This window comes from Myotis lucifugus, unplaced genomic scaffold (assembly GCF_000147115.1).
Source record: "Myotis lucifugus unplaced genomic scaffold, Myoluc2.0 scaffold_385, whole genome shotgun sequence".
Lineage (NCBI taxonomy): Eukaryota > Metazoa > Chordata > Mammalia > Chiroptera > Vespertilionidae > Myotis > Myotis lucifugus.
In genome coordinates, this window is record NW_005871433.1 from 954,535 (window position 1) to 963,915 (window position 9,381).

The following is a 9,381-nucleotide window of genomic DNA, read 5'->3' on the forward strand; positions in this document are numbered from 1 at the left end:
GGGGGGGGAAGAAGCCCTCCCAATTGGGAGGAGGGAGGCCACCCCTTCACCCACCCACGCCGGGCAGCCCGCTCTCCCAGGCAGATGTGTGCTCCCAGGCAGCCATCCCCAGAGGCCACTCTGCGCAGAGACTCCATACCCCAGCGGCCAGTTGGCTGGGGACATGTTTTCCCTGCTTCTCATCCTAAATTGCCTCCTGCACAGCCGGTCCCTGGTGCACCCGGCACCTGCCCCTCCTCAGTGGCTTGTTGACCGGTGTTTCTGAGTTGCTGTTAAAGAAAATTAAAAATAACATTTTGTTTTGTTTTCATTTCTCACTCATTTTCTAGCTTGTAATCTCTTGTAAATCCTTTTTGTTTTGTGTTCTTTTCGTTTTTCCCTACAGTCTGCACAGTGAGAAAGAGGGTGAAATTTCATTTTGCTTTTCACGAGAAGCTTAAGAGTGCAATTCCCAGTCCAGATCTTCAGCGAGTCAGGAAGGCGTAACCGCTGCCAGGAAAGACGAGCACAGAGCTTAGATATGGGGGCAAATTTTCAAGAGATGTTGCATCTCTCTGTCCACATCTCTTTCTCTCTCTCTCTCTCTCTCTCTCTCTCTCTCTCTCTCATAATAAGAAAACAATATGACAAGATTACAGACTTTTGGAAGACAGGAGCGAGTCTCCCTAACCCAGCCCCTCATTCCGTTCTTGTATCTTCCTAGAACCAGGTCCCTCAGACACAAACCTCATTCTGTCTTCCCTGTACTCCCTGGCCTCCAGCTTTGCTGGGGAACCCGCCCCCCCCACTATGTCCCTCCACAAGTCTGACCTCACAGCTTCACTGTGTCCCCAGGCTCTGTGAGCGGGCCCCTAGGAAGTGAACTGTCTCCTGCCAGCCTGGGTGGTGCCCCCGGGCCCACTGGCGGCCATGGGGCAGGAGAGAGCAAGTCTGAGCATCCCCAGGCAGGGAGGCGAGATATGAGAGACCTTAGAGGTCCAGGTTAGAAACTCAGTGGGAAGAGACAGCCCAGGAGAGAGGCCCAGGACAGGCTCTGGAAGGGACTTAGGCCACTGCCACCTCCACTCCTGCCCGCTCCTCACCCCCCAATCCCTACACACAGAAACCTGTCGTCTGGCCTCCGGCCGGGGAACTCCAGGCCCACACTCCTGGGCCCGCAGGGTGTGGGGGTGGTGGAGAGAGCGGTTGTGACAAAGGTGACATATCCTGGGTGGCAGAAATGATCTCCAGGCATGTGTTTTGCAGAGGCCAGCAGCACGGTGTCGACACGGATGCATGTATCTGCAGATGAATCAGTCCACACCCTGCCGTGCCCCCAGAGGCGCTGTCACCATTGAAAGGAAGGTGGTAAGTTCCCTCTCATTCAGAGAATACCTCTCTCTTCTCAACAAGCTGCCCACGGGTTTCTCACCAAGACAGTCATTCATTGCACCGGGAAGGGAACTTGCCCTGTGGAAATTCCCACTTCCTCCTGAGAAGAGCGAGCGCTGAGTTGCCCTTGGTGAGTGAGAATTCCCCCTGTCCTCCCCGCCTCCAATGGCAGCTTTTCCCTCTGGAAGCCTGCGTGGGTCTTATCCAAACCCTTCCGGCAAGTCTGCGAAATGCCCAGGGGCAGACCTAGGGGCGAGGGTCGCACGCACAGTGACCGGATGGATTGGAGCAGGTAGCACTGCGTTTCCCAGCCCGGCATCGCCTTCCGATGGCACCATCTTGGTTTTCCTTTGGGCAGCAGCTCTTTCCCCCCTCTCTGTTCCTGTGCTTCCCCAGGGGCAGGGGCACGGGGCCCAGGCCTGGCTGAGCACAGCACACCTCTCTGGCCGCAGGGATGGACACACAACCCAAGCCGGGCCAGTCAGAGTCAAGTTTGGCGGGCACTGCCAGACTCAAGTCTAGGGCACAGCCTACCTGGGAATGAAGCTGATGCCGAGAAGAGGAGAGCTAAGAGATGGGCAGAGTCCTGAAAGCATCCTTGTTGCTTCTGGCCCCAGCTGCTCTTTTCAGTTACAGAACCAAGCTAACTTCCCAACTTCCTTCCTTCCTGTGGCTCTTCGGAAGCCTGTATTTTACTTGGGGGGCAAATTTCCAAGGGAGGTATGACCTACAGCTTCATGCCCAAAGCCCGTGGGAACCCCCAATTTCACATAACCCAGAAAGGGAAAACATTACGGGAAGGTTTCTTTCACTATTCTTACAACCTTCATTCATTTGGTTAGAGGCTAAGGGGCAGACTTGGGCGGAATCGGAGCCCTTTGTTAGACTTCTTGTTCATCGAGTGTTGAGGACTATGTCAGAGGATGATGCTACGATGAGTAACACCTGGTTCCTGCCCTCCAGTCTGACACCCAATAAAAAGATGAGCACAAGATAAATAAATGCAACACAACCTGGGAAAGAGTGAGGGTGGAGGAAGCCGGGAGAAGGGACACGTGGCTGGCCCTAGAGATCGGGGAGACTGAGCGGAGTAGGAGTGAGCGGTCGGCTGGTGAAAGAAGGTGGGAGGGCACCCGTGGCCCACAGAACAGCAAAGGTGGAGGCAGGGAGCTGTGAACCGTCCTGGGGCTGTTAGGGGTCCGGTGGTGAGAAACGGAGCTGGAGGGCGAGGGGGGCAGGTGCAGGGACAGTTTGGAAACTCTCATCTCTGGCCCCCGAGCCCAACGTGGAGCCAGCGTGGGACCATCTGAGGATTTTCAAGCAGCCCGCTAGGTGAAACGACACGCCTCCTCCGCCTGCTCACCATTTCACCTCAAAGGCAACACATTTGGCCAATAGTTCCCCAAGCCTGGTCTAGGCCTGCACACTCCAGGCCACCACACGGCCCCAGCAACAGCTCCTGCAGCTGAGACCACAGGTCTGTCTAAGGACAATGTATGGCATTGGGCGCTAGTGATAGAGAGCCCAAATAGTGATTAAATGAAAAGCATGTGTATTTCCTCTGGAAAGCAGTCCAGGGTTCACCTGGGGGCCCAGGGGTCAAACGCTAGCTCTTCTGGCATTTGAATCACACGCCTAGACTGCAGGGCCGGCAGCACTGGCACCCCTGGGAACTTGTTAGAAACACAGGATGGGGCCCACTCCAGGCCCACTGCACCACAGTCCACATGATAACAAACCCCCAAGGGACTTAGGTGAATACCTGTAGTTGAACATGTTGCCTTATCATTCATCGCAGCCAAGGGCACTGAACACCCTGGGGAACTGTCTGAGAGGACTTGTAGGACTTGGGCTTTGGTTGGGTGAATTTGGGAAGAGTCCAGGAGAGGAGATTGCTCTGGATTGGGTTCTGTCAGGAGAAGGGACAGTTCTATTGAGGCGGGACAGTAAGAGGCTGGGGAAATTCCTTGGCAAGTAGAACGGGGAAACGGAGACATAGCTGAACAAAATGGCCGAGCAACTTACGGCAGATGCAGAAGGTCAGCTCCCAGAGACAACATGAGGCCTCAGTTGTAGTCCAGCTCCAGGTTCAGAAACGCAGCAAAACCAGGTGGTGACGCCAGGAACAGCTGCAATGACTAACGACCCCCCCACCCCCTGCCCTGGCGCTAACCAATCAGTGGAGACCAGGACCCTGAGAGGGCGCACCTGGAAAACTGAGGGATATTCTGCCGAAACTGTCCCCCGAGACCCCTCCCCTCACATTCTCCGCCTGCAAGAGAGAGAGAAAACCCTGCGGATGAATGACCCAGCACATGCGCTCCCTATGGGGGGAACAGCCCCATTCCCTCCCTCCTCTTCTTCCTCCACAGGTACCCATCTCCTACACTCCAAGGCCGTGGTTCTCAACCTTCTGGCCCTTTAAATACAGTTCCTCATGTTGTGACCCAACCATAAAATTATTTTCGTTGCTACTTCATAACTGTAATGTTGCTACTGTTATGAATCGTAATGTAAATATCTGATATGCAGGATGGTCTTAGGTGACCCCTGTGAAAGGGTCGTTCGACCGCCAAAGGGGTCGCGACCCACAGGTTGAGAACCGCTGCTCTAAGGGTTCCCACAAGACTTGCAGCCAGGGGAGCAATGGGCAGTGGCAGCTCATCCTGGGCTAACCCTCGAACCTGTCTCCACGGCCCCCTTTAACCTGACTTCCCCGTGAGCCAAGGCAGCCCAGCCTGGGCTCTCCTGTGTTTTCCTCTATTCCCTCCTTGCTTCACTGTCCCCAGCTTTAATAAACGTGCCTTCATGGTCACCTGCACTCGTGTTGTGAAATCTTTCCTGCACGAAGTCAAGAGCCCACACGCTACAGGCTGGCCCTCGGCAGACCCACTCAGGGCCCGGTCCCCTGACAGGTGACACTGCGACTGGATATCTTGGTAAATGTTATCCGTAAGGGAGGGCAGCCCAGAGGGAGGCAAATGCTGCCATTGGTAAAGAAGCAGCTGTCACTCATACTAACCAGGAGAGGGAGATGTTTTAGTGTTTTGGTTGTTTTTGTCTTCCCTTGGACAACATGATGAAGTGGTCTGTTCCGACTCACTTCATCGCGTGGCAGAGTGGCCTTGTGGGATGTTAGTTATTCTTCGAGATTGTTTATGTCCAAGGAGAGACCAGCTTCTAGCAGGACGAGGCCTCGCCGAGTGGCAGGCCAGGTGCCAGATGTCAGGGCTGCTTTTCCTCTCTCTCCATTAAAGATTGAGTGTTTTCATTGCGGTTCGTTCTCTAAGGTCGCCTCATGGTCCCATTCGTGTTCCGGGGCAGGACGGGGAGCAGGGTGGAGAGCACGGGGCCCAGCTCTCTCTATGTTTTTAGGGAGCCCCACCCAACTCCTTGCGTTTCCACCTCATCGGCTGTCCCTCGTTTCCAGAGAACTGGGAAATCTAGTCGTGTCTGGGCGTGCTGCTGCCCTTCCCAGACTCAGGCACCCCAGGAAGGCAGGAGGACAAACAGCCTGTCTCGGGAAAGCATGGGCTCTGGCTGGGAAATTCCAGGCCCCGAAGGGTGTGGCCATCCTATCTTCTCCTCCTTATCAGGGTTTCATATTCCTGAACCAGCGCTGGCCAGAGCCTTTACAGTAAAGATTATGGAAGCCGTCCTCAGGGTTGTTCTTGGAAGGTAGGAGTTGCTTCTCGTGTTTCCCATGCCTCTGGCTCGGGGAGCTGAGTGGTATAAACATACAAGGCAGCACTGCTCAGGCCACGGGCGGGAAAGGTGCTGGAGCAGGAACGGAGGTGTCTCCGAGAAGAGTGGCTCTGCTCTGTGAGAAGGTGCAGCCCCTCCTCGGGGAGGATAAGCAGTAGGAAGGGGGGCTACTTAAAACCAGGCATCAGAGCTCCTAGGAAGCAAGCACGCCTTCCCTTTTATTCCTGGAACCCCAGAGGTCACCAGCCTGTGCACACAGTAGGTCACACTCATGCCCAATTCACAGGGACTCCCCTCCACCCCCACCTCCCACCTAACTACCATCTCGGGCAATGCTGGATCCCGTCAGAGGCGGGGGATGGGGCCATCCCTATCTCGGGGCCACTCTTTGCCCAGCCTGTCTAACCCTCTCTCCTCTGAGGTCCCAGCCTCCACCTAGTCCGCGGGGGTGGGAGGGAGCCAAAGGGGCAGTGCCTGCACTATCCCTGCCTCTCTCTCCTCTCTCCACAGCGTCCCCGCTCCAACTGGACCTACCTGGCTCAACCTGAAAAAGCCATTGCCGTGTCCCCGGGGTGAGATGCACATAGTTAACAAGCACAGCAAGGGCACTGCCAGCTTGGACTGTCAGCCCCCTCCCTCCAACCAGCTGGAAGGAGCAGGGAGAACCTGCTGAGGCACCAACGCCTCCCCAGGCCTGGACCCCATCAAGGGACAGACACCCCAGTTCCAGGGGGACCAAAAGAGGCCTCCGTTGAGCCCCAGGGGCCACAAAACCGAGTCCAGTCATTGACTTTCTCCACTTTCTTTCCTGCCCCTGCCTTCCGTTCCCCAGATAAGCCCTGATCCACCCCGGCTTGTCCTCCCCACCCCACCTCCTCCATGAAGTCACCCTGGGCTCCTCCTCCTTGGTCTGTGGTTCTCCTCTGGGCTCTTGGGCACCTGTCTCTTCATCTCCGCATTGGGGCGGTGGCAAGCAGACTTCGCAGGAGACAAAAGCATTGAGGTCCCACCTGCCCCTGTGTGACTTGGACAAGGAACTTGACTTCTCTGTGCCTCATCCATACGTGAGAATACTGGTGTCTACCCGAGCGGCTCTCGGGAGGATTAACTGAAACCCTGTTTGCACTTGGCCCTGTCCAATGCTCGACGTCACACCAGGCATACAGTAGGAGCACAGTAAGTGCGCAGCGGCGAAAGGGGCTGGATCTCGGTCTTCGGTTGCCTCCCATGGGTTATGCATCAGGGCATTTGTTCCCATTATTCTATGGATTTGTCTCACCTGCAGGACTGGAGAAGCACAAGGCTGGTCTCTCATTTCCTCCGAGCCCGAGCTGGCAAAGAGACAGCAGGCCAAGTTCACAGAGAGAACACTTCTCACAAAAAGGTTCACTTCTCATCCCCCTTCCCCTCACAGGCATCCCTAAAGCAAGAGCAGGCTGAGGCAACCCTCTGCCCCAAGGACAGACTCTAGAAACACTCTCTGAAGATCTTCGAGGTCCCATGTGAACCATGGCAGTGACTGAGGCGCTATCAGAGTGGTGAGCGTCTATAGCATGGGGTCATCGAGACCCTTCCCCATTGACCCTCCAGGGCCCAGACCCACCATTTTATGCACAAATGTCTTCTGTCATCCCCACCATGACCCCAGTCTACAGGTGAGCAAACCAAGGCTTGGCAAGGTTAAGTACCTTGTTCAAGGTCACACAGCTGGTAAATAGCCGACCCAAGAGGTCCCAGCCCAGCCCACACAAGCACTGGCCTAGCATCCGAGAACCCCTGGGCCCTCAGCTTCTTCACTTTCTAAACGAGGAGTGGGTAGGGGAAAGGCCACCCTCCCACTGCCCCAGCAAGGGGTTCTGGGTGGGGACAGGAAGGGACTAAAGAATGAAAAAAAATTGTAATTGATAGCTAACCAGGGTCTCTCTTGCAGCAACATATATTTCCATTTCCCCTAAGTCAGGCAACTCCGGACATGAGAAAAGCACCCAGCTGGTTGAAGAGCGCTCTTTAACCCGTGACAAGTCTTTTGAATTTCTGAGAATTTTCTGGAAGTCACATGTCATTTTCACTTTCACCTATTAAAATCGAAGCTTGCATTCAGCAGTTAGAAAAGCTTTGGGCGCGGAGGCGGCCAGCAGCCCACGCACAGGCTGGGTCTCGGGCCTGTGCCGGGGGTCATCGCTCTCGGGGAGCTGCAGGCTCGGGTTCAAACCGTGAAAGAAAGAAAGAAAGACAGGGGAAGGTCACAATGAACCAACCGCAAGTGCTCACCGCCTGTCCTGATCTCCACTCACCGTGGGCCTGGGGGCGGGACGCAGCACATCCTGAATGGAGACCCTGGGCTGGGTAGAGCCTGAGGCCTGGATGAGACCCCTCCACACACCTGCTTCCTCCTCGGGCACCCCTCCCTGCCAGCTCTGCCAGGCGGAGGCCAAACCAGTCCTGGCCATGAGTCAGAGCAAGGACTCACCCGGGAGGGGCATCTGCTAAGCTCTTCGAACTCAATGCAAAAGCTGCTCTTTTAATGGTCATACATTCTTACAGGTCCCCCCAGTACCCTGGCTACCATGTCTGTGGCATCAATGTTAAGTTCACCGAATACAGAGGAGACCCTGTGCACAGGCCAGGCAGAGGGTCTGGGGTGTGTGTGTGTGTGTGTGTGTGTGTGTGCATGTACATTTTTCAGGAGCAAGGATATTTGCATAACATATCTTTGCAGATACCAGACAAACAGGAAGTTTCAGAACCTATGCTATTTCCTTTCACTGTGAATCAACAGCCTCCTTTTCTCACAGAGAAATGATGAAAATCACAAGCGAGGGCACTGGGCGGTGACATTGGGAGAGGAGCTCAAAGGCCTCCAAAGTCACCTCCTCGGGGGGAGACTTCCCTGGACCCACATCTACCTGCACGCCACTCGCCACCCCGGCTTCCTGGAGCGCTTCAGGAAGCCAACACGGCCTCCAGCCTCACAACACGTTACAGTGTAACTTACACCAATGCTGAGAACGAGGCCCGGCCGGGAGGCCAGGGGAGCCCGCACCGCCTAGCTCCCACGCCAGGGTTGTATCACAGAGAGGCACTGCGGAGTAGCAAGCTCCCCAGACTGGGCACCAGAGTACCTGGGGTCAGACTCCAGTGCCTGCTACAGGCAAACCTGCCAACTGTCAGCGCTGCTCATTTCCACGGCAGAGGCGGGTATGGCTCCTGGCACATGGTGAGCGCCCACCGTTACCAGGCCGGTGTTTAGCTCATGTCACACAGTCCCTCGCACAGCCTCCAGGGGAGGGACGTGCAGAGAAGCGGTGGCTCAGGACAGACCCAGTCTCCCCCAGGGTGACTCAGGCCCTCTTGCCTCTCTGCTCAGCAGAAAGTCACAACAGTGCTGGGGAAGGGATAGGACCTTGGTTTTATCTGCTTAACTCAAATCATAGTGCCTCCCTCTGCTACCCCCGGGGTAGGAGCTATCTTCCCATGAACATTCTGCAAATGCTTATCACAGCAACACATTCCTGGTGGCCCAGTCCCTGAGTACATATTGACAGTACAAGCCGAGCCCTTGTGGCTAACGTGTCACACACTGGGGCCCCTGTGCTGTCTGGAAGGAACAATCCAGAGAAGTTTACTGGGCACTTACCACTGACCGGGTCTGTGTCACAGGCCAGAGGCACTGCCCCTCCTGGTACTCCTTGAACCAGTTTGTGATTTTTAAAAAATATCTTTTTATTGATTTCAGAGAGGAAGGGAGAAGGAGATAAAAACATCAATGATGAGAGAGAATTATTGACCAGCTGCCTCTTGCACAACCTCACTAGGGATCGAGCCTGCCACCCGGGCACGTGGAATCAGATCATGACCTCCTGGTTCATAGGTCGACACTCAACCACTGAGCCACGTGGCCTGGCATGCACCAGTTTTTTAAAAGTGTTCCCAAGGCGCCCGGAGCGGGAAGCAGCTCCCCATGGCTGCAGGGACGTAAGGACGCCGCCCCCAGCTGCCCAGAGACCCAGGTCACCTCTGCCCCCAGGGAGGCCGGCTGGAGCCCATATCTGCTAAGAGCCAGCACTGCTGGTCACCCTGGAGGCCTGAGGCCTCCTGCCTGGGCGTTGACTGCCGGATGGGCCCCCAGTGGTGAGGACGCACAGCAGCCGTCTCTCCCGCAGTCGGGCTGTCCATCTGTGCGCAGGCCCTCGCCTGTCACCTCATTAAAGACGCTCCCGCTGGAGGAGCGTGGAAGCCGTCCAGGGAGGGCGATGGCTGTGCCGCAGAGCCGGCTCTGGGAGTGTAACCGAGACGACAGCTGCC